General features: G+C 43.9%; 1 long non-coding RNA gene across 1 annotated transcript; it reads right to left on the bottom strand.

The window, feature by feature from the left end:
• Positions 1-3,511: 3,511 nt before the first annotated feature.
• Positions 3,512-21,120, bottom strand: LOC141572425 (uncharacterized). The gene is made up of 3 exons (XR_012497784.1): positions 21,058-21,120; positions 18,817-18,908; positions 3,512-3,609 (listed from the first exon to the last, which is right to left on the bottom strand). It is a non-coding gene; the product is annotated as an uncharacterized LOC141572425 (long non-coding RNA).
• Positions 21,121-24,199: the final 3,079 nt, after the last annotated feature.

Here is a 24,199-nt window from a genome sequence, read left to right as displayed (position 1 = left end):
GGCGCATGGTAAGCATTTGGTAAATAGCTAATACGCAAATACTGCTGTAGATAAGGAAAAGATCCAGGAAAGAATTACAGAATGATAAAAAGGATGAAGTTGGTAACGGGAAACACTATGAAGACTCACTAAAGATAAGGCTTTGTTGGCCGAGCAAAACAGAGGTTAAAAGTAGATATGACCCAAATCAATAACACCATGAGCTGAAAGCACAAGAAGCTTTAAGAATATCTGAATATGTTACAGTTTACAGGGTCATAAGGGATAAGTCTGCATTTGGGGTCTATCTACAGCTTTTTAAGGCTGATGTGCAGAAAAACAACAATTTTCTCCAAATCCCTCTTAGAGACAGACCCCTGGATTGTATGGCTCATGAGCTGAATAGCTGTTTCCTTTCTCCACATAAATATTATCATAACAGCATTAAAAGGAATTTTAAGAAGGAGAAATAAATCACTGTAGCTGACTAAACCCAGCCACCAACTAATTTTCTCTTTGTATATTCTTTTAGTCCTTGCTCACATTTCCCATAATCATAATCAGTGTGAATATACAACTTTGCATACCATTTTAAGGCCATAAATTGTTGGGAAATATTTTCTACATTGTTATATAGTCTCAGTAATAATTCTTTTTAATAGTATAATAGTCTGTAACTCACTTAACAATTTCTCCATTGTTGGCATTTAGATTGCTTATAGTTTTCTACTAATGAAGATAATCTTGCAATGAATATCTGTGTGCATATTTCTTGTTCTTTCTTTTGTAATATTTCCTTAGGATAAATTCCTACAATTGAGATTACTAAGTGAAGAGATAGAATAATGTTTATGTTTTCACCAAATATTTATTGCACACCTGCTATGTGCCAGGCACCTAGGATACAAAGATAAAAGAACTAGTGTTTGCCATTGTGGGATTCACAGATTAGTGGGGACACAAACACAAAAATGACACAATTTGATAAATGCCACAAGTATGATAAAGACAAAGCTACAGGGCGCCCAGGAAATTACTTCTAAGGAGCTAGGAGAGGGGTGTGGCCCAGCAGGCTGCTCTAGAATTGAATTTACTTGCAAATTATCAGAAAATTGTAGGAAATATCAACCTTTGGACAGGTGGGGAAGGACATTCAGAACAAGGAAAACAGCAAGATCCAAATCATGACAGCACAAGAAGCACAATGTGTCTTCCAGTACTTACTGGTGGCTTGACAACATAGGGCCATAGGTGAGGGTATGCAGAGGGTGCCCAGAGGCTGATGACGGGAGGAGAGACTGAGCAGCAAGGCAGGCAGCCTGCGTACTGTGCCAAGGAGTTTGTATTTTATCCTTAAGCAAGTGGGAGCAAGTAAGGGGTTTTAAGCAGACTCTTGATACATTTTCCAAATTGCTTTCTAAATTGTTTGTACTCATTTACAACAAGCAAACCTCTTCTAAAGTGTTTCTGTTTTTATTCTCCTTGAGATTCCTCAAGGCTCTATTTCCATTTCAGCCACAGAATGAGGGTGGGGCAGAGTGGGAGGTAGGAGTGGACTCTGGCTGAGGCTATTATAGTTGAGTGGAGACAAACATTACCACAGGAGTAGAAGGGGGAGTTGATGATCTTCTGGGAATAGAAACAGAAGCAAAGAGGGGGATCCTATTAGAATTATACCACCTCCCCCAAAAGTCAGACTAACCAAAATCCAGACTCCTCTAAGTCTTTAAACAAAGGCCTGGTCCCTCACTTCGCTAGGACCTTCCCCTGGGCAATGTGGCTTAATCACACCCACCAGTGTGCAGAGATGGAAGCAATTCCTTCATCCCAGACACTAAAAGCCTCTTGAACCCCCCATCATGCTGCCACATCCCTAATGGGGATATCAGCTACTAGCTTCTTTTGGCTTTTTGTCTCCTGTTCCTATGGCTCCTCATTTGCCCCCAAACACACCATTAATAACACGAAGTCATTGAGCAATGCTCTTCCTTTTTCTGGGATCACCCTTCCTCTCTCTCTCTGTCCGAGTGTCAGCTCAGAGGCCATGCTCTGCAAAGCCCTCTAGTCAGAGCTGGGCAACCACTGGACTTGGCACGTATGGCTTTCACTGTGCTTGTCAACTGTGGTGAATCATTGTGAGCATGTCTTTGTTTCTCATTAGACTGTGAATATCCCCAGGGCACGGACCATAAGCCACACATCTCTGATAACTAGCACCTTCCAAGAGTCTGATTCCTATAGGTACCATCAACTATTGCTGAATTTACTTAACTAATATTTGTTCTTGTGACAAACAGTATGTGAAAGGGAAAAAAGGGAAGAAGGACAAGCACTCAGCTGCAAAGGACCCTGCACTGTGTCATTTCATTGTAATGCATAAGGGATATTTGGAGCCCCCAGGGGTGCTACCAGCTATTTGTCCCTTTTTGTTTTGCCTAGTCGCTCTGCCTCCTGTTATTCTTCCCTTTTGCTTCCAAAGACACAATTAGGCTTCCACCTCAGGTGCCTGCCTGCTCACCTTTCTTCCTAGCCCTGGGCTGACGCAGGGATGGAAGCTGGGCAGCAGCAAGGCCTTTGCCTGCCTGACTCTAATCCCTGTCCCTTATTAAATTCAGGGCTGATTTGGGCTGTGTGAGCTTTCTTGGACCACCTGCTGTATGACCAATTCCTTTTCCTTTTCTCCCCCTGGTGACTAATAGCTGTTCTTTCTTTCAGAGTCTCAGGGTCTGGAGCCTCCCTTCTCCTCCCTCCTGTCCAGAGGCAGTTGAGTCTTGATGCCTTCTCACCAAATGAGCCCCTGAAGCTCAGATTTGGGAAGCGAGGCCACACCATTTAGGCAGCTCCTACGGGGCCTGCCCAGGGTTCCTCTCTCTAAGGGAGGTGTTTCGGTGGAAATGAGAATAAGGCTGGGAAGAGATGGAAATTGTAGGTGGAATAGAGGCTGGGGCCACCAAGCAACTAGGCAAAGTGTCTAGAAATGGAGACAAAGCCTGAGAAGAAGGCGAGCCAAGGACAGATAAGGGGTCCCAGAGCAAGGAAGGAAGGAACATGGGAGATAAGATGAAAGTGTAAATAAGGGTACTGAAGAGTGGCATAGACAGAGGCAACTGAGTGACTTGGAGAACCCAAGAGAGCCAAACTGCTACAAAACAAAATCTTCACATTTGAGAACTTGCAGCCTCTTGTCATCTGCAGAGGAGAGAAAGCACATTGTAACCCCAGTGCTTGAGCTCTGCCCAGGGACCCCTTAACTAAATGGGTGAGCAAGGGGGGACTCAGGGACCAAAGCTTCAGCCACAGAATCTGGTGCCGGGCAGAGCCTCATGAAGGCTGTGTGCTCACAGTCACACACACATGTGCCCAGGGCATGAGCCAAAGGCCAGTTGGGAGTGGTGGAGGTCAGTGCATCACTCTGCAGGCTGGTGGCGGCCGGCAGCACACCTTGCTGATCACCGTGACCCCAGGCAAGGAGGTGGTGATGTGAGTACCAGACTAGGAATCAGAAGCCCAACATGTGAGTCCTTACCCTTAGCAGTGTGCCCTTGAACGCATCACTTGAGGTCACCGAGCCTTTGTCCTCAGCTGTGTTTACAATCCCAGCTCTGCCATTCATCGTAATTGACATGGAAACTGATGAAAAACATACATGGAAGCATTTTGCAAACGGTAAAGCACTCCAAAAATAGGAAGAGAGTTTGTCACCTTCCCAGTCAAGATCTCCCAGGAAGGGGCAGAAGAATGTTAGATAATCCCAGGCTACTAGCCACATCTCTGTTGGAAGAGCTCCCACTTTTTGCCCTAGCCATTCTGAACTTCTCAGTTCCTGATGCCAGGCAAGCTCTCTCTCTCTCTCCTCTCTGTCTCTCTGTCTCTCTCTCTGTCTCTCTCTCTGTCTCTCTCTCTGTCTCTCTGTCTCTCTGTCTCTCTCTGTCTCTCTCTGTCTCTCTCTCTCTGTCTCTCTCTCTCTCTCTCTCTCTCTCTCTCTCTCACCTCTGGGCCTCTGCATATTGTTCTCACTGCCTGCAGTGTTTTCCCACCTTGTCTTTGCTGGTTAACTCCTACTTTGCCTTCTGATCTCAGTGAAATGTCTCTTCTTCCTACAGGCTTTCCCAGAATCACCACATATTAGTTTACTGTTCCTGCCGCATGCTTTTAGGAAACCCCATACTTCTAGGAGTGTGTGTGTGTGTGTGTGTGTGTGTGTGTGTGTGTGTGTGTCTGTGTGTGTGTGTGTGTGTGTGTGTGTTAGAGAGACAGAGGGAGAGAGAGAAGGAGGTTAAGAGAGACTGTGTCTGTACATGAGTGGGGGGAGGTGGGAGTGAGTCCTTCACAATCCCAATTATAGCCACTTCCAGAGCCCCAAGACCACTGTGGAGAACAGCCAGAGCTGAGTGTGGGTGCTCTGCCACCTGTCCACCAGCTGCCACTCTTCAAATTCTTGGGGGGAAGCCACGGGAGTCTGAAGCATTTTCTGGGTCACTGCCTAGCAATTGGTAAGAGCGGCCTTGCTTCCCACATGAGTCTGTCGCTGAGTGAGCTCTGAGACCGCATCACGGTGACGTGCACCCGCCTCATTCAGAATGAATCTGTTGCTATGGCTGTGGGGCTGCACGCAGCGTGAGCCTCCCCGCAGAGCTAAGGTGGCCGCTCTGAGCGCGCACCTGGCACTGGGGAGCTCAGGCACACGTCCTGTGTCCTTTCTCCTTTTGTGAGTGGCCGTTCTTTTCTAGAGGGTGTCTATATTGCACATGGGGTGGGGAACATGACTGGCTACAGCTCTGTCCTCAGATATTCGGGGCACTCTGCAAAATCAGCCTTCGCTGGGGTCAGCCTCACTTTCCCCAAGCAAGGTTCTCTCTCCCCTTGCTGGAACCAGACTGCCCTTAAATGGCGACCACTGGCCATCGCCTCTCCTCATTCAATCTCAGCACAATGCCACTTCCTCAGCGGTCCCCTGACCACTCTGTTTAAAATAGCTCCCCCTCCACTTCTAACTCTGTTTTTCTCCTTAGCACTCATTGCTATGTCATTGTGCCATATCCCTTCTTTTGTTTTGTCTTGTTTTGTTTTAGTATATCTATTGTCTGGCATCCTGGTTAGGCTGAAAGCTGGAGGGAGGCAGGGATTTTGTTGGTTTTGTTCCTATTGTGCTGGCCCTCCTTTTCTCCCTGCTCCACTAGAGTCCATTCTCTGTCCTTCTCTGCTCTGCTCTGGCCCCGGGAGGCTGACCTCTGGGTTTTGCACCTCCCATGCTCTCTTAATAACCACACACTTGCTGGGTGTGGCCAGTGCAGTATCAGAGAGAGATCTGAAGGCAAGGGGAGAGGGAGGTGGGGTGTTCCTTCCCCAACCCCATCATTGCTTTGACACTGGGAATCTGGCAGGAGCATCCCTCCATGTCTCCAGCTCCTGCCAGCCAGCCTTTCCCCTGTGACTACAGTGCTTACGAGCTCCAGTAATTCTGCTGGAATTACTTCTGGCTGGCCTGTTATTCCTGGTTTCAGATCTCTCACCATTCCTGTGTTCCCTTGGCCTGCCCATATCTCTATAACTAGTCTCTGTGTTAAAGTCTCTTCATCTGAACTATCTGGGGGTGAAAATATCTTCTGCCAAGACTCTGATACAACTATGGTCCAGGAAAACAAATACTGTTGAATGAATGAATCCATGAATGGCAAGTGCCCCAGGTTTTCCCCACCTCCCTCACGCTCTGCTATGGAAGGATGAGGTGGGAGGCAAAAAGAAGTTCAAGGTAGACAAAGGCTCTCTAAATAGGACAACCCCCAACTTGTCCCAGACCAAGAGCAGCACTCAGAGTTTTAAAGGTTGTAAGTAACAAAATTCCAGAGTCTCCCTCAGTGGCCCATTCTTATGAATTTAACTCTGCCTGGAAGAAATATCTTCCTAATGTCCAACCCAAATCCCTTTCATTGGAGTTTGAAACTCCTTCTTGATCTAAAGATAAAGGTTGATAAAGGCAAGAGCCTTGTTCAGGCTGCTTAATTTCATAAAAGGATGCTAACCCTGCTGCCCACTTGGGTGATTTATGAAGAACGTGTGCTTCCTTATGTTGACGACACAGAATGCCAACCCTCTACACCGTCACTGGGAAACATACACTTGAATTGTCTGTGGCTGGCTGTCATAAAAAGCCCAGTACAAGAAACAATATCATGGAGGATTATCTGCAGGGCATGCAGCCCATCGACCCATCTAGATATTCTAGATTTAATCCCCGGGTCAAGCCAGATGATCAGAGAGCTGCGTATCTGGACCAAATCGTTTTGGCTCCTTGTGGAAGCAGATTTACTGACTCGTGTTTAAGAATACTGTTTTAAGATTGCACTGAAAAAATGCTTGAAGGGAAAGCTACAAGTCTAGCTATTACATTTAATAGAAGAATGGAATTTTTTAAATTGCCTGTTAGATCTCTATATTCCTTTTTGAAGTCTCACATGGGAAATTTCTCTTAGCTTTAGCTTCTCCAGGGAAACTGGTATAATTTTGACTAATGGACAATGCAAAACCTATCACTGATGGCTTCCCTTTTGTCTTTGGTTGCTAGGAAGCTCAGACTTTATGGCATAAATTTCTGTGTTCTAGCTTTTCCTAGGTCTCCTAGTCCTATTCCTCCTCAATTTCACTTTATTCTAACCATTTATCTATGTTTTTGTCTTATTGTAGTGCATCATATTACAAGCTACCAAATTTCTTTTGGTAATTCTGCAAAAAAAGGGGGGGGACTTGTGGCTCAGAATATTATGAAAGATTGGCAAAGGGGTCTGAGCAGTGTAAACAAAGGCAACATATACACGTGTCTATTGGGAGATGGACACCAAAAGACATTTTTTTTCATGAATTCATCCAACATCCATTATGATTTACTGAATGTCTAGTGTAATACTAGGCCATAGGTATATAAAAGCATAATCACTAATTTAGTAAATATTTATTAGGACTTGCCAGGTGATAGAAAGAGAGCAGTGAACAGCATGGCTATGGCCCTTGCCTCATGCAGCTTACAGACACTGGACAAGGCAGACGATTTAACAAAAACTACCCTGCAATGTGTAGAAAGTGTTCATGGAGGAAGCACTGGGTGGGTAGCTTAATCCTGTCTAGAGTCTGAGGGGTCTGTCTGGGGAAGGGATGTTTTAACTGCTGTTAAAGAAGGATAAGGAATTAGACAGGCAAAGAGGAGAAGGTAGTGAAGAATGTCCTCATAAGAAGGAAAAACATATGCAAATGTCAGGAGACAAAAGGGGCCATGTCATGAGGTGAGTGGATAAACAAACTGCTTTTCATCCATGAAGTGGAATGTTATGCAGCCATAAACAGGAAAAAAATCTATTGATACACACAATAACTTGGATGGCTCTCAAAGTTATGCTGAGTGAAAGAAGTTAGTCTCAAAAGCTTGCATCCTGTATGATTCCATGGATATTACATCTTTAAAGGAAACTTATAGTGATGAAGAACAGATCAGTGCATGCTAAGGGCTTTGGGAAGGGGACAATGTGACCACCAAGAGCAGCACAAGGAACACTTTTCAGGAGTGATGGGACTGTTTTCTATTGTGATTGTGATGGTGGTGGTCTCAACATCCACATGTGTGATAATTCATAGAACTGTACACCAAAAATAGAAGTCAACTTTACTGTTTGCTACTTTAAAAAATAAAATTTAAAGTTACAAAAGAAAAGTTTATAGCTGAAGACCTCAGAAAAGAAAATGGTAGAGGTGGAGAACGCTATACAGTGAATCTCAACAGCACCTGCAATGTTTGGTTTCTTAAAAGATCTGAAGGAAAAAAACATCATCCGTGCTTAGTCTGTGTCTACACATTATCCTGACGCCAGTGGGGAGCCAGTGAAGTGAAGAGCTTTGAGCAAGGGAACTACAGTACCAAATTTGCATTTTAAAACAATTCCTCTGGCTGCCACTATCGAGTGGATTAAAGGGAGCCCCAAGTGGTTGTAGGAGGCTAGTTGAGGGGCGGTTGGGGAGGTCCAGGTGGCCATAGAACGGGAGGAAGAAGAGAAACTGGATCACACTACCTTGAACAGATGCAAAGAGAATGTGAGAGAGGGAGGTTGGAGGCCCTGGTGGTCTGAGGGAATAAGGAGGGTGGCTGGGCCAGAGGCCACTCTGAGCAGGGCTCCATGGCATTGCCCATCGATAAAGATGGGATGTACAGTTTCCTTCCTTATCTGGTCACTCCAGTTGGAACACTTTGACTCTTCTAGTTAGTTGGTCCCATCTCCCCAGCTTTGGATAACAGCGACCTCTTAGGACTGATAGAAAAACCGGTGCAAACAGTGGGTCTGGCCCTGGGAGAGGAACATCTGCTCACTCCAGGGCCTATTTTTTCCCTCTCACCCCCTCTCATCCCCTTTCTGTCTGGGGCCAGTCTAACTCTGGGAGAGACAGGGGTGGAGGTCCAGGGCAGAGAAGCGGAGGAGGAAAGGCAGGTTGTAATACTGTTCCCCCCAAGCCCTGCTGAGAAATGGCTTCCTAGTGCTTTATCTGCCCTGGATATCTGCTGCAAGGATCTTATCAAACTGCAATTACCCAGCCTGGGTCTGCGCTAATTGGTTCTCTGGAGTAAAGTTACCTCCAATCTGTGTGTTATGGGTGCACAGCAGGAAGTGATTTGAGCCGAGGAGGTTGTCTGTGATGATATGTCAGGGAATCACTGTGGTGACTGCAAGAACACAGAGCTGGGACCAGCCTTAGAAGTAAGGAATTGCTCCATGGGTCCCAGTTCTAACCTAAAATGACCAGTCAGCCTCCTGTCACCTAGTTCCCAGGGCCCTCTTAGCAGACAGCTAGTATCAGATAATTTTCCTTCCTTTTAAAAAGAGAGAGAGAGAGAGAGAGAGAGAGAGAGAGAGAGAGAGAGAGGTGAAGTCGGAGGAGGAAGGAAGGAAAAAAGGAAGAGAGGTAGGGAGGGAGCAAAGAGAAAGAAAGCAGAAAAAAAAAAAAAAGAAAAAAAAGCCCTCATGGACCCCACCAACTTCCTGGGTTATGAGATTCTTGACAATTATCTCAATTACAAGATCTCCAGCCACGGCCTCGTTATCTTACTACCCATTTCTGTAATCTGGCTTCTGTGTCAATCTGCAACAGAAGTCCCATTTGCAAAGGCCCCCAAAAACCTAGGAGGAAGGAAGCTGATGATTGGTGAGAATCTTAAAAATCATCTAGTCCAGCATGTGTCTTCTGTATGGCAGCCTCACCAGAGAGGTGTACAGTCCCCATATGCCCTCAGATGGAAGAGAATCACCCCACGAGCAGCCCATGCCATGCTCAGAATCTCTCCAACTATTACAAATATATATATTTTTTTTATATTGAGCCTGAATCTGTCTCTTTACAAATCCATCTGCCCCTTGGGTGGCAGTAAGCAAGCATAATACTTCTTCCCACTGACAGCACTTCAGCTATTTTCCCCTAAAATATCAAAATCTGACACCACCATGCATCCTGTGCCTCCAGACAAAGTCCTGGCTGTCACACGCAACCCCCCTTTCCTCACCTCCTTGTGCATAATGCCTCCTGTCATCTCTCTGCCTCCAAAACGGTCTGCAGTTCTACCACGCTGTCCATTTCTGCTGGCACCACTCTGGTCCAAGACTTACCCTCCCATCCCCATGTCTCATGAAACCTCACAATCTATTCTCCACACAGCAGCCAGAGTAGTTTGTTTGCAGGGTTTTTCTGTTGTTTTTTTGTTTGTTTGTTTTTTTGTTTTTATTGTGGTAAGATGTACATAACATAAAATTGACCATTTTAACAACCTTTAACAGTACAATTCGGTGGCATTAAGCACATTTCCAATGTTACATAGCCATCACCACTGTCCATCTTCAGAACTTTTTCATTAACCAACACAAGTTCTGTGCCTACTAAACAGCCCCTGGTACTCTGACATATTTTGTCTCTATGAATTTGCCTGCTCTAGGTGAAACATAAGTGGAAACATATAATATTTGTCCTTTGGTGTCTAGCTCATCTCACTTAGCGTTATGTTTTCAAGGCTCATCTATTTTGTAGCATATATCAAAATTGTATTCTTTTTAAAGGCTAAATAATATTTTATTGTACATATATACCACATTTTGTTTATCTATTCATCTGTTGATCTGTGTGGTCTTAGAAAGATTACTTGATCTCTCTGAGCTTTAACTTCCTCAATTGTAAAATGAAATAAATAGTGTCTTTTTAGGATGGTAGTAAGCGCTAAATGAGATAGTATATCACAAGCACATTGTATGTAGTAGGAGCTTAATAGACGGGAAGTATCATCATTATTACATTTTACTAAGGATTCCATTGTCTTTCTTAACGTTCTCAGTACCCACCTAGCGCCATCCTTGGCACAGGAAGGCCACCCATAAATAATTGCTAAATGAATGAATAAGTGAAATTCAACTTGTCCCTAAATGAACATATCATTTTCCTATCCCTATCCAGCTTCACTGCTACATTTCCTTATTTTTCATTAAATTTATTGGGGTGACAATTGTTAGTAAAATTTCCTTATTTTTCTGTCACTGCCGTTCCCATTCTTCCAGTTAGCCAGTCTCCTATATGTTACCCATCATTATCTTTATCATCTAAATCCAAAGACTATGTAAAGAGATAACAGTCAGGATCCCTCCCCACCTATATAGCTTTATTTAAGGCCCTGCCGTTCTGCAGTACCTGGGCTGTGTTTTGTATCATGTGACCCAGATTCTGGTCCCGCCTTCCTGTCCCCCTCCCACCAGAATACAGCTGACTGGACCAGGAGTGGGCACCTGTCCCAAGACCAGCCAAGCCAAAGTTTGGCTGACCACCTACTATAATCTAACAGGTATTGAAAACTAAGTCAATCAGATGTCCTTTCTCAGAAGGGTAAAGAGGCAAATATTGAGCAGCTGAGTCACCTAGCAGTGTGAGGGCTGGAGGGTGGTGATTGACTTGGAAAAGCTGAAGTTATTGAGGGAGAGGAAAAAGTAAGTGATCAGAGGAAACCAGTGGGTAGAGAGAAATACTGTAATATGATATGATATGATATATGATATATGGTATGATGTAATCTATAATATTGGGTCTTATTTTAATTTTTGCTCCAAAAGACACATGTGGGGACAGAGCCAGGAGTGCAGTTTCCAGGCCCTCAGCCTAACATGGAAAGGTGCTGGCTCAGGTAGTAAATGGTCAACTGCGATTGGATGGCCATCAGCTGTGGCTAGTTGGCCGTGACCAGTGAGCCATTGGCCACTAATATAACTGCTGTGGCTACGCTAGCAGAAAATGGGGGCTAGCAAGAAGATGGTGGCTGAGCTGGCAAGCGCGGATTGCAGAGGGGTGGATGCCACCAGTGAGAATATAGTGGTATGACTCCCCTACCTATGGCTCCGTGGGTGTTCCTTTTTTATCTCACCATATCCTGCGTTCTTATGTGGGGAGCAGGCGCTGAGACCCCGCATAGCACCCTGCATGACAACGCATTACAGCTGATTGTCTGGCTAGGTCTTATTTTGGGGGAAACACAGTATGTAGGGAGAAAAAGGATTGATTCCAGGATCGAGAGAGAGAGAGAGAGAGAGAGAGAGACAGAGAGACAGAGAGACAGAGAGAGGCTAACCTTGTGGCCCAAGAAGGAAAGAGACAGTGATAGTAAAAGAAGCCGGCTGCGTGGGTCTTCCTGGGTTTCTCAGTGACTTCTAGGTTTAGTTCTAATTCCCATCATTCACATCCTTTCAATAGCTACTCACCCGTCATCTTTTACTTAATCTATGACTCACTGGTAAACATTTTGACCAGACCCCAAGATATCTTGCCTTCCTTCTTAGGGTCTCTAACTCGTATCCCTTTTATTCCATTTTCATTGCCACCATGTGGCCCTGAAACCCAGGTTCTCCTGGCTAATACCAATGGAGGCTCTTAACTCCAACTGCTTTATACTTTCTGGTTTACACTCTCTAGCCTCCATCATCATGTTACTTCCTTGTTCGAAAGTTTTGGTGGGTTCCCAGTGCTTATTAGATTAAGTCTAAACTTAACAGAGATTTCAACAAGACCCAACATATTTGAGTTCTCAGATAAACCTGTGTCGTGTGGGGCAGCCTGCGGGGTCTCTGCTCCCGTCCCCCACATAAGAACGCAGGACATGGTGAGGCCAAAAAGGAACACCCACGGAGCCATAGGTAGGGGAGTCATACCACTATAGTCTCGCTGGCGCCTGGGTTGAAGACACAGGAAGCAGGAGCCACACTGTTCACAACCCTCACTGCACCGCTTACAGGCTCAGCCACCATCTTCTTGCTAGCCCTCATTTTTTGTTAGTGTAGCCACAGCAGTTATATTAGTGGCCAATGGCTCACTGGTTACAGCTGATGGCCAACTAGCCACAGCTGATGGCCATCCAATCACAGTTGATGGCCGTTTACTACCTGAGCCAGCACCTTTCTATGTGAGGGTGAGAGCCTGGAAACTGTACTCCTGGCTCTGTCCCCACAACCTGTAGTCCTTTCTCCAATACAAAGCTTCACACCAGCCATTCAAGACTCCTCCCCATCATGCTCTACTCTCACCTGTTCCACATCTTCCCTTTCGTGTCCTAGAATTACCTCTTTTTTCTCTCTCTTTATTTTCCTTCCTCTATCTCTTCTCCCATGCTTCATTTCCCTCTTTTTCTCTTTTCATCCAAATTCTACTTCATCTTTCATGGCTTAGGCCAAGTATTCCCTAACTACCCTCACACCACTTACTTAGATTTCAAATGCCCTCCCACCAAACTCCAAGCTCCCTGAGGGCACAGACTCTACCACTTCTATATCTTCCATGGCAAATAGCAATGTCCCGTATGCTTAGACAATATTGAAAATGTTCTTGTTCAGTTAATTTCAATTACAAAATCAATGAATGTGGGTATGAATAAGTACTATATTAGAAAAAGCTGGAATGTGAAAAAAAATACCGTGTGTGACATGGGGGGTGGGGATGTATCTTTTGGTATCCCACAAAGCATGCTATGAATTTCATTGTCTACTACTCCTCTGTACATCAACAGTCCTGGCTAATGCTAGGCTGCATATTCTTCAATAGAATGTAACATCAGAACTCATTTTTTAAAGAACTCTTTAGATTAAGGCACTATATCACCTTCTAGTCATACAAATTCAATTAAAATCCAGAGGCATTTATTAAGCACACTGCAAGAAATACAAAAAATGATTAATAAGACCTAATGTCTTCCTTCAAGATGCTCAGTCTTCATTGGGGATAGGACAAGTGTGTTTGTGACTGTAGTCAAGGTAGGGTAAGACCTGTACCATAAAAGAGGTCAAAGTAGTTTGGAGAAAGAGAGGCTATGTAAGGCAGAGAAAGGTCTGCAGAAAAACTAGACAAAGAGGCATTTGAGACAGGCAAATGAATTGGAGGTACAAGCAACAGGAAGCATGTTGGGGCACCTTGAATGGTCCAGTCGGTACTCAGTGACTGATTACCAGGTCTCTGCCATTTGTAAAACAGGAAAATCCCTGTGGCCAGGAAGTCTCACCAAAACACAATCACCATCACTTGTTGAGCATGTGGACTTGGGTGTGACAGTTGGGGAGAAGACACCTTGTCAATCTATGCTTTGCAAACTTGCTTGATGTGGAATAAATTATCCACCTTCTCCTTCACAGAAGCACAAAAGCAGAGAAGGGTGTTTTTTTCACTCAATGAAAATTTGATGATGACTATTACATTTTATTAACAAATTTACATTTTCATTAAATACTGATATAAATAATGAACAAAATTCTGCATTTCATTTTCATGTTGAAAACACTGTTGTTGTTTTTTTGTTGTTGTTTTTTCTACCCCACCTCTGAGACTGGCAGAAGCTAGATGTTTTTCTTATTATCCACCATCTAGTTTTAACTTCAAGAACTAGGGGTATGTGTTTACCTAGACAGTGAGAGAGTGAGTGTGTTCAGTATGACCATCACATTATCATTTGATTCGATGATAGAGGAGATCTCAGCCTGTAGTATGCTGGAATCATCTCATGTCAGCTAACAAGAGCTGACCATGGACATCTCTTCCCAATTCTATGTTCAGTGACATTAGGCTGGGAGCTTGATATCAGCCATGGTGGGAGTATTTACACCATGGGAATTGGCAAAAGCTACCAATAAGGGCTTTACCTCTCTGGAGAACTGGTTAAACATTTACCAGCACACCACCGGATCTCACTGTACAGAAAAGGAAACTGAAGCAGAGAGGTGAAGTAATTTGTTCAAGGTCACACAACCAATTGGTATGGAACTGGCACTAGCTGGGTCACCTGATGCCTATGTATTATAATTCTTTTCACTGGGAAGTTGCAGCACTGATTAGGATTTAGATGGTACTCTACATAGATAAGAATGTAGACAACAGCACAGATTATTATACAAAAGAAACAGATGCCATGGTCTTCAAGTTAATAGCTTCCCAGGGCTAAAAGAGGAACATCCAAACTTCTCTCCCCAGATGGTTCTTTTGTGCCCAACCCCTGTATTCCTACCCTCCTGAGGAGAGGGGTTCCTGACAGTGGAGCAGCAAGAGAGGAAACTTCTATTTCTTCCCAGCTTTGCATTAAAGGGAGTGATGGGAGGCATTTCTTAGCAATTCCTTGATGTTTGGACTCCACTTTGCTCTGTAATTAGTGTCTATTTGTCTCCTTAACTTAAACTGGTTTTTAGCAATTTAGAGCCAGGGAGCCCATGTTATTTCAGTGAAGTGATAAAAAAATGGATATGTAATTGAAATCCCGTTCTACTCCTCTGGGAACCTGGTATGTTGCTTCTCTCAGCTGAATGATAAAGATCCGGGGCCCTGATCACAGGCAGATAAGTAGGCTTGTTGATTAGGATGAGTCCCACAGGCAATCTCTAATCTCCTAGTCTGTTTGTTAACTATCTATCTTTTTAGGTTATTTGGTTTGCATAATATGATAATAATGCACAAGCTCTTTAAAGGTGGAAATGAACCCAAATTGAGGACAAAACAGCCACAGCTGGCATCTGCCCTCCCTGCTGCAACAGATCAATTATCAGTAGCCACAGGTTTTTATTGAGTACTTATTGTTTGCACAGCACTAGGTTATGGAAGGAGAGGTATCAAATGTCCAGTTCCTGGCTTTCAGGAGCTAGCACAGGCAATAAGACATGCCCACAGGAAATTAATAGATGTTGTAGGTAAGTGAATGCTTTGGTACTAAATGTGTGATTCAGACCAAAGGAGCTACTGTAACAGGGAATTTGGATCTTGGCTGAATAGAGCCATGCAACTCTGCAGAACCCACAAACCCCCAAATCCTCCCTTGTAAAAGACAGTGAAGTGTCTGGCCCAATGTCAACCTCTGCAGTTCAATGCCATCTCTGTACCAGTGTGCAACACTCCCTGCCCTAGCAGCTTCCAGGCACATCCAGAGCAGAGCTCAGCCCGGTTCCTCCTTCCCTCTGACATGAGGCCTTGATGGGTGACTTTTCTGTCTTGTATATTTCTACTGCAGTAAATATACTGAGAATGGCGTCCACTCCCTGAGCTCCTGTGGCATGCTAGACTCTGTGCTACATGCTTTATACACTGTGTTCCAATGTCATTCCTGCCACAAACACATGAGCACATTCAATAAAGAAGCTAAGTGAAATTAGCCAGACAGAGAAAGACAAATACTGCATGGTATCACTTATCTGTGGAATCTAAAAGAAAACATCAAACCCCTAGAGACAGGGAGTCGAAAAGTGGTTGCTGGGGGTGGGGCTGGGGAAATAGGGAAAGGTTGGTAAAAGGCCACAAACTTTCAACTATAAGATGAATAAGGTCTGTGGATTTAATGTAAATCATGGTGACTATAGTTGATAACACTGTGTTGTATAATTGAAATTGGCTAAGAGAGCAGAACTTAAATGTTCTCACCAAAAAAGAAAAATAAGAGAGAAATATGTGAGGTGATAAATGTGTTAATTAACTAGGTAGAGGACTCCATTCACAATGTATACCGATATCAAATCATCACAATGTACACTTTAAATATCTTACAATGGTATTTGTTGATTATACTTCAATAAAGCTGAAACAAAGAAAAGAAGCTAAGGCTAAGAGAGATGGAGTGCCTTGTCCAGGGTCACCCAGCCAACATTCTGACTCCAAAGGGCGTGATTGTCCCATTAACCCTATCCAGGCAATTCAGTAATTCCCTAATCAAGTCACATGTCATAATACAGATGCCTGGGCCCCAACCAGTAGACTCTGATCCTCAAAATCTGGGGTGGAAGTCAGGCATCTGAGTTTTTAAGCAACGTCCCTAGGTGATACTGCCCACCAATGCATGAGCATAGGTGCTGTTACCTTTTCACAGGCCGTCTCTTGTCCCCCCCCTCCCTTAGGTCGAGGTCAGGCATTGGATCTGATTCATCTCTTTGTCTCCAGTTACCAATATAGTGCCTGGCACAGTTAAAGTACCCAATGCATTATTATGGAAATGCTGAGCAGCAGTGCATGGTTTTGCTCTCCTTGCTGGTATTCTACAGGTGGGGACTTATCACACCTGCGACCAGTTCCTGAGACTAGGCTTATACAGTGCCTCCAGGGTCTACTTTGCAACTTGTGCAACATGCCAGCACCTGCAGTGCACTCCCAATTACCCACTTGGGGATCTCTATCTGCTAGGTCCCCTGTCACCTGCCCCTCCTTCTGTCTGGCATTGCCTGCTCAGGAAAAGCTAGCTGAATGTCACCTAACCGAAAAACATAATAGAGAAGAAGGAGATGGAAGACACTCAGTAGGACACTTTAAATGAGCACAGCGCTGACTGCTAGCCAATCCTTGATGTGAGGTTGGATACCCCTTTCCCCACTCCTTCCCTCTCCATCTCCCCCATCTGTGGAGACACAAAATGTTTGACAGGGAAGAACCCAAGAGACTGATTTGTCACACGCTCCCCAAATCATGTTCCTGAGAGCACCAACGTCCACAGGACGTTAATAACAGTTCTCCAAATAAAATTTGGACCAAACCAGGATAAATAAAAACAGTTCTCCCTACTGTAGGCCTTCTAAGAGATGCATTATGTTAATCTGCATTCCAATCAAACTTTTTCTTGAATTTTTCTTTTTTTCTGATACTCTTCTTTCTGGAAAATTTTCACCGATGTTCTGAGGCATACACTTTGAAAAATCACAATCTGGTACAATTCTCTTGGCTCCAACCCTCAACACCAATTTTGCAGATTAAGAAACTGAGAAGAAAGGAAAGATGAGTTGCCAAGACCTTGGGTGGTTAGTGCTGGGTGTGGCTTGTATCTCAGGGATGGTGAGTCACTTTTGTTCTCAGTATCTCACCTCAGATCACCACATGCCCCAAAGAACGTCTTGGCAGCCAAGATCAGCACCGGCAGTGTCTGGGGGGACATCCTTTCTGCAGGGCACAGCCTTTCACTCCACCCAAAGATGAGAAACTGGATGAGCATCATGGAACTCTCAGCACTTTACAGTCTACTGCTTGCCAAGCTACTGCGCTTCCTAGAGCCTCACCACAGCCCAGGGAGGAGAAACACCTGGGATTCATGGGCTTCAAGGAACTGGAGATTGTGAGAGGTTAAGGAATAGATCTGAATTATTCAGCTAGTAAAGTGACAAACCTGGGACTTGAATCCAAGGCTTCTAATTTATTCTCCATCCACCCTTTGACAATTCTGTCACTGGTGTCAGGAAGGTAGCTCTCAGGTCCCTATGTAGTAAGTGAGCACTGTACCTGGCTCAGACATCTTAATAGACAGAGAAGCTCTTTGCTACCCATGCAGGGCAGGGCTTACTATCGTTGCTTTCCTGGGATGGGGAAATGGAGAGAGTGATACATTCCCCCTGGTGTGACTACATGTCTGATTCCTTCTCAGGGCCTTCTTAAGCCCTTGGCCTCAATTATGTTCCACGACCAGCAAGTGACACAAATTAATTATCTGCTGGGAAAAGAAGGGCTTTATTTTATCTGTCTGAAAGTAGTCACCTTCTCATTTCAAGGATTGGCCTCATAAATTCCAAGGAAGGACAAAGAAGATGGCTGCCATTAGGAGGGAGGGAAAGAGAGAAAGACAAGAAGGGAGGAAAGGAAGATAGTAGAAGAGGGAAGGAAGAGGAGAAAAGGGGTGGGTGGCAGAGTGTGTAGGAGTTACTGCAATGCTAATGACATTATGATAGAAGAATTTTAGACATGGATGGGGTACAAAGGAGGGGGAGCTTATATCTGCTAAGGGAGGGCAGATGTCAGGGAAGGCTGTAATATTTAAGCTGAGTTTTAAATAGCGTAGAAAATGCAAGCTTCATGAGGAAAGAAAACGTCCTTGTTTATTTAATTCATCATTGTGTCTCCAGAGCTTATCACAATGATTGACACACAGTAGATGCTCAATAAATATCCATCTGTTGAATAGATGGATTCATCAATAGATACTGGCCAAGCAAATTGAGTAGGAAAAGCCATTTGGGGAAGAGACAGCAGTGTAAGCAATGCTTGGTGGAATGACCAGCGGTTCTCAATGACTGGAGCATAGTGTGTGTGTTGAGGTGTGGAGACTGGTAGGCAGGAACTGTAGATCTCTCTGGTTTGTGCTGAGGGTCCTTAATTATAACGAAATAAGGGCAAATTTCTTTTCAATGTAAAATCCCATTTTATTCTCACAGTTACTCTATGAAGGATACAAGGAAGCTCATAAGGCTTACAAGATCACAGAGCAGGAGCCAGTATCTAATTCTGAACCCAAGCACTGTGATCTTTCCATGACAGGTATCAATACAGGGATGACTCACATACCTTAGACCTTTCCCTCCAGTCACTGATTTTCCTCTGGGCTGGATTCCGAGCATGGACATGTATTTTCATGGCAAATAAAGATGGCAAATACGCTAAAAAGCAAATCCATATGAGTCATTTATTTCATCCAACACTCTTTCCAGCTCCCTGCGCCCCTGTAACTACCTTCATTGGCTCAAGGGTGGATTATCCCAGGTTAGCGACAAGGCAATGGGAGCTTTGTTTCATTTCCCTTGTCCCAAGCTAAGGGGAAAGAGAAAGAGAAATACCCTCAATAAACTCATAGAAAAGCACCAAGGACTGGGCACTCACCTGGTCATGGCCCACCAGAAAGTGTGTTGAAGACAGGATACAAAAGGCATAGAAGACACAATCTCTGACTTTAAGAGACCTACACCCACATGAGATAGGAGGTCAAGTGCTGCCAGGAGAATAGGTGAGATGGAAATAAACTGCTTTTCACACATGCTTCCTGCTTGGGCAATGGGAGACAGCAACAAAGAGGGCCTGAGAAGCCAGACAAACCTGGGTTTTATCCTAGATTTGCCACTTGCTTGTTAGAGGAACTCAGCTATCATAATACCAAATGCATATAGAAGGCTATACAGTTCTACATATAGTCTCATCTGAACTGCATCGTACTGGGAAATAGTATAGAAGCAAGCCCTTGTTACAAATCTCATTTTCTAGATGAGGAAATTGAGGATCAGAAAGTGATTTGGCTAAAGTCACCCTGAAATCTTCAGTTCTGAGACTTCTACACTCCAAATCCCACGGCCTCCCATTGTGCTACATTAGATAGGAAAAGCCAAGTTTCCTGAGCAGTACAAACAAGGAATCTTAGCAAGAAGCAGACAAAAGCCAGGCTGTGGATTTTAGATCCCCAAGGTCTTGTGCCAATTGGCCTGGGAAAGGGAAGACAGAGCCTCATTAACATAGAGGTGGGGACCCCAGGACTCCTGGGCTGCCTTCCCAACTTCTTCCATCCTTTGCCCACCGCCCTTCTCTCCCAGGTTCCTGCCTAATTATAGAGCTGTTGATGCAAATTATCCTAATAACTGGTGCTAATTTATACACATTTACATATAATTTGCAATTCATTTGCTGTCCACATTTAGTCAAATTTCACTAATTCAGACCAATGTAGGGAAGCCTACACTGAAATGAAGAATCTAAATTATAAAATAATTCAATAGCATATCAGGAGAGTCTCCTTTAAAATCAAGCATGCAAGGTAAAAATAGGTATTGTCAAAACTCTCCTGAATCTGAGGAGTAGATAAAATAAATAAAAGGTAGACAGAAAATTGTATAATTGCAACTATAACTAATATTCATAATAAAATTCCTGTATCATTAAAAAAAAATTCTCCTTGAAAATCCTTAAAATCTCCAAAACATGGGCTCTAAGAAGTTCAAAAGCCAAAACTTAATTTCTTTTTATTTCTCTTTGAATTTGAGCTATGGAAAAATGGACGACAGGTAAATAGAAGCCCCTTCCCCCACTCTCTTTCTCTCTCCCTTCTTCCCTCCCTCTCTGACTTTCTCTGATGAATTCAGGAAGCTGAAGCTCAGTTGTGTGATGTGATTCCACCTACTAACTCAGTTCGAACAAGCACATTTTTCTTAGTGTGAAATTTTTGATCCCTCAAAACACGTAGATTGGAATTACTTAACTGAGACAGTAGAAATAATAAGATAAATTGGACTTAGATATATATGGACCCTGTAATTAATGAACATGATTCAGGGAGCCCGAATGTGACAGCTGGATTTCTGAGGAATACATTGGATGGTAACTTTGGAGAAAGTATTACGCTAAAAATAATAAGTACACACATGAATAATGTATATATTGTCTTATGTTGAGTACACTAGAAAAGATCCTGAGTAGGGATTCTTGCTCAAATGATTTACTGGGTGTGGAGGGAGCACTCTTGGGAAGGAGGGAAGTAGGGGAGGGTGGGAGGAGGGGGGCTAAGTGAAAATGTAGGCAACTGGGAAAGCTCTTCAGATGTCCCATGGGGAAGCTCTAATCTAGAGCACTAAGTGAATCACAGAGTTAGTGCCACCTTGAGGACCTCAGTCCCTCTGTGCCAGTCATTGGCTGAGATCAGCACCTACGGAAGAGCACTATCTTCTTCAAGTCAGGTGACCAACACTCGCGTAGATAAAGGGCCTCTGGGTCGGGTGCCAACAGCATCTACTACAGTCCACCTTTGCACAGCTCTAAGCCACTTACTTCTCCCACTGTTTACTCCATCCAGGCACAGAGTCTCCAGGATTCTGACAGGTCCCAACGTCCTGGAAAACATCCAAAAGGAGGGGCAATATAATCATCATCAGCCCTGTTATTCATTCCCAAGGCCATGGCTGCTGCTCTTCATCTTCTACCGCCACCACCCCTTCTAGCTTCCCCCTGACATGCAGTTAGCACTTCTGTCGGTCTAAGTGACTTGCCTAGTGGGTTGGCTTAATTTGTATTGTCCCTGTTAGGGGGCTTCCAAAGTCACCTGATAAATGGGTTGTGGAAGAATTCCAAAATGTGGAACTCAAAGAGGCCTACTAGGTGTTATGCTTCTTTCTGAGTGATAGGAAGTACAAGGAGCAATAAGTTGTTCGGGGGACAGACTCTTCCTAGGCCATTAGTCCCTTAAAACTTCAATGATGTGGCAGAATGCTAAGTTTCTAGGATTCAGCACCAACCCTCTGGAAAGCATGTATATTTCCATGGCATCTAGAGTATTTGTCACTTCTTCTCTTCGGTCCCAGGTAACATGATGGCATCAACACAGGGGACCCTTCTGATGTTTTATAGAATGTCCAGATGGTCTAGGATACTTTGGTCTATATTATGAACAGAGAAATAACATTCTCCCTGAGACAAGGTGGTGAATATATCCTGTTGTCTGTTCAATATGAATGCTAACTGCTAATTTTCCTTGCTATGGGTATGAAAAAAAAGAATGCATTCGCCAGATCAATAACTGCATACTAGTTATCCAAGGCGTATTAATCTGCTCTAGTAAATATATGATGACTGACATAGCAGCTACAGTTAGGACTGCTATTTGGTCAAACTTGCAGTAGACTGTTATCTGTCATGATCCACCTGAGTTTTGTAAGAGCTAGACTGGTGAATCATATGGGACTATGACAAAGAACCACCACCTCCATATCCATGAATTCAGTTAGGATGGCACTAATCTTTGCCATCCTCACTGTAATGTGACATTGTTTTTGATTTACTATCCTGGTGGAGGGAGAAAACTTTCATGGAGTTCTTCTGGCCTTACCTACCTGATAGTTCTTGCTCCAAGGGTCAAAGATCGAAGTAAAGGTTATATCGTCTGCTAACTATGTCCATTACAGTCGTATTTCAACAACCAGGGAAATTACCACCAGGTGGATATTTTGAGACACTCCTGGGCCAAGACTCCATTTACTACCTGCCCCTCTCTAACCTAATAGGGGTATCACAATTGTGCTTTGTGCTCACAGTGTCAACTCAGACCTCGTCTCCAACAGACCTCATAAGGCTCTAGGTTTTCCTTTTCCCCAATGTAAGAAAGTTATGTAAGTAAGTAAACAATTACAGGTTGTTTGGGGAAGAACTGGGGAGAATCATTACTATATACAGTATACTACTACTGTATACACTTATCACAGTGTTACAAAGACTGTTTTCATGAGAACTTGGCCTTTCCTTTTGTCAGTGCATTCTGGGTTTGAGAACTGGCTCAGCTGGAAACTAGGCAAGGGATCGTGCCTTTCTATTGGAGAGGCCGAACTTGGCCTTATGTACATCCATTTATATATAGATATATGAATATATATGTGTGTATATATATATATATATATATATATATATATATATGTGTACATATATATATTCATATATATGAACATATATTCATATATAAAATCAGGGGTGCCAAATAATGTGTACACATTTTAAGAAAGGAAAAGTGTATTAAAATTGTAATACTCCATATACACCAATAACAAAAGATGCATACAAGTCACATGTGACTTCTGCAATTGCAAGAGGTGCTCAAAGTGGTTACCATCAGTGTCCAGACACTTCTGATTACGGCAAACTACAGCTTGAGCAACGTTGACCAAAGTGTCCACTTGTGTACATGTTTTTGGCACCCCTGTTATATATAAAGAGAGAGAGAGGAGTATCCTTGTTGGCTGCCCATCTATCTTGCCTCTGTGTACCATTTCCAGAAATCCCTGCATGCCAGGCTCTCCTTTACTGCATCGCAGTAATTGTGCTCACCTTGCCTCTGACGATAGGTGCCATTACGTGACCTCCGCTACACTGGGACATCCTCATTTCTACCGGGGAGCCCAGTTCTGTGACAGAATCTCCATCAGTCCTACCACTGCATCCTCTAGTTATGTCAGTGTCCCTTACCACCACAGGCTGACATTAGAGTGTCATCCAGGGCCCCCTGAGGAGCATGGTTAGTTGGTGGATTTTCCAGATTATAAAACAGACCCATTCTAGCATGCCCACTTTTCTGAGCCTTTGATCTCTTCCTGCCCAGTTCACCATGGCAATTCTGGAAACTGTTTTGTTTCATGTGGGCCATTGCTTTAGCCAAGCTTCTAAGAGCAATCTCAGCAGTGTATTAGAACCAAAACTCAGGGCCCTTGCCAGGGTATTATACCCTATGTCACGGGAGAGTGCCCTGTGTTGGAAAACTCTCCCCGACCAGCTTTATGTTCTGGCCCCCTCCCCGTCCAGGCCCTTCTGGATCACTCCTGGATCCTGTCCCTCTTTTATAGCCAGGTCCTGTGGTTCTGGATGCAATCCTCTAATTCCTTAGCAGGCCCAGCACTTCCCTCGTCTGGCTCTGCTGAAATTTGACCACAATCTGTGGTTCTGGTGTCCAGAAGTATAAGTAGGGGCAGATCTGAGGTGGGCAAGCATTGCCTTTAAGGCCTCTTTTGAGGTCTCTCCATCATCTTCAAGCAATTAGCGGGCCTCCATCTTTTAACAAGGGAGGCTAGGCCATTTGTGCAGAACTAGTAGTTTGGGGAATTCTGGGGAATCAGTTGTCAAGTACATCTATCCAGAAATTCCCATCCCAAGTATCAGGGCCCTGCTTTCAGCATAGGTGACCAACCTTGGCTGAGAATTCAGTCTTCTTCGAAGTTCTGTCACTCCTACAATTAAGCCCTGTGACTGATTTTTAGCTCTGTCTGCCATTGTCTGTAGGAATGGAAGGCTGCTTTAAATGCTGTGACTTTTGTTTTAAATTGTTAATTAACAAATTTGAGCCTGTCATTTTTTTCTCTTCAATAAATCAGTGGTGCTTAGCAAAAGCCACCCAGTTCTACAGTCTTTGCAGTTGTTATTTCCCCCATACCTT

The sequence above is a fragment of the Rhinolophus sinicus genome, linkage group LG06 (genome assembly GCF_036562045.2).
Source record: "Rhinolophus sinicus isolate RSC01 linkage group LG06, ASM3656204v1, whole genome shotgun sequence".
Classification (NCBI taxonomy): Eukaryota; Metazoa; Chordata; class Mammalia; order Chiroptera; family Rhinolophidae; genus Rhinolophus; species Rhinolophus sinicus.
The sequence above is the reverse complement of the archived record's forward strand: the minus strand, read 5'-3'. Positions and strand labels throughout refer to the sequence as shown.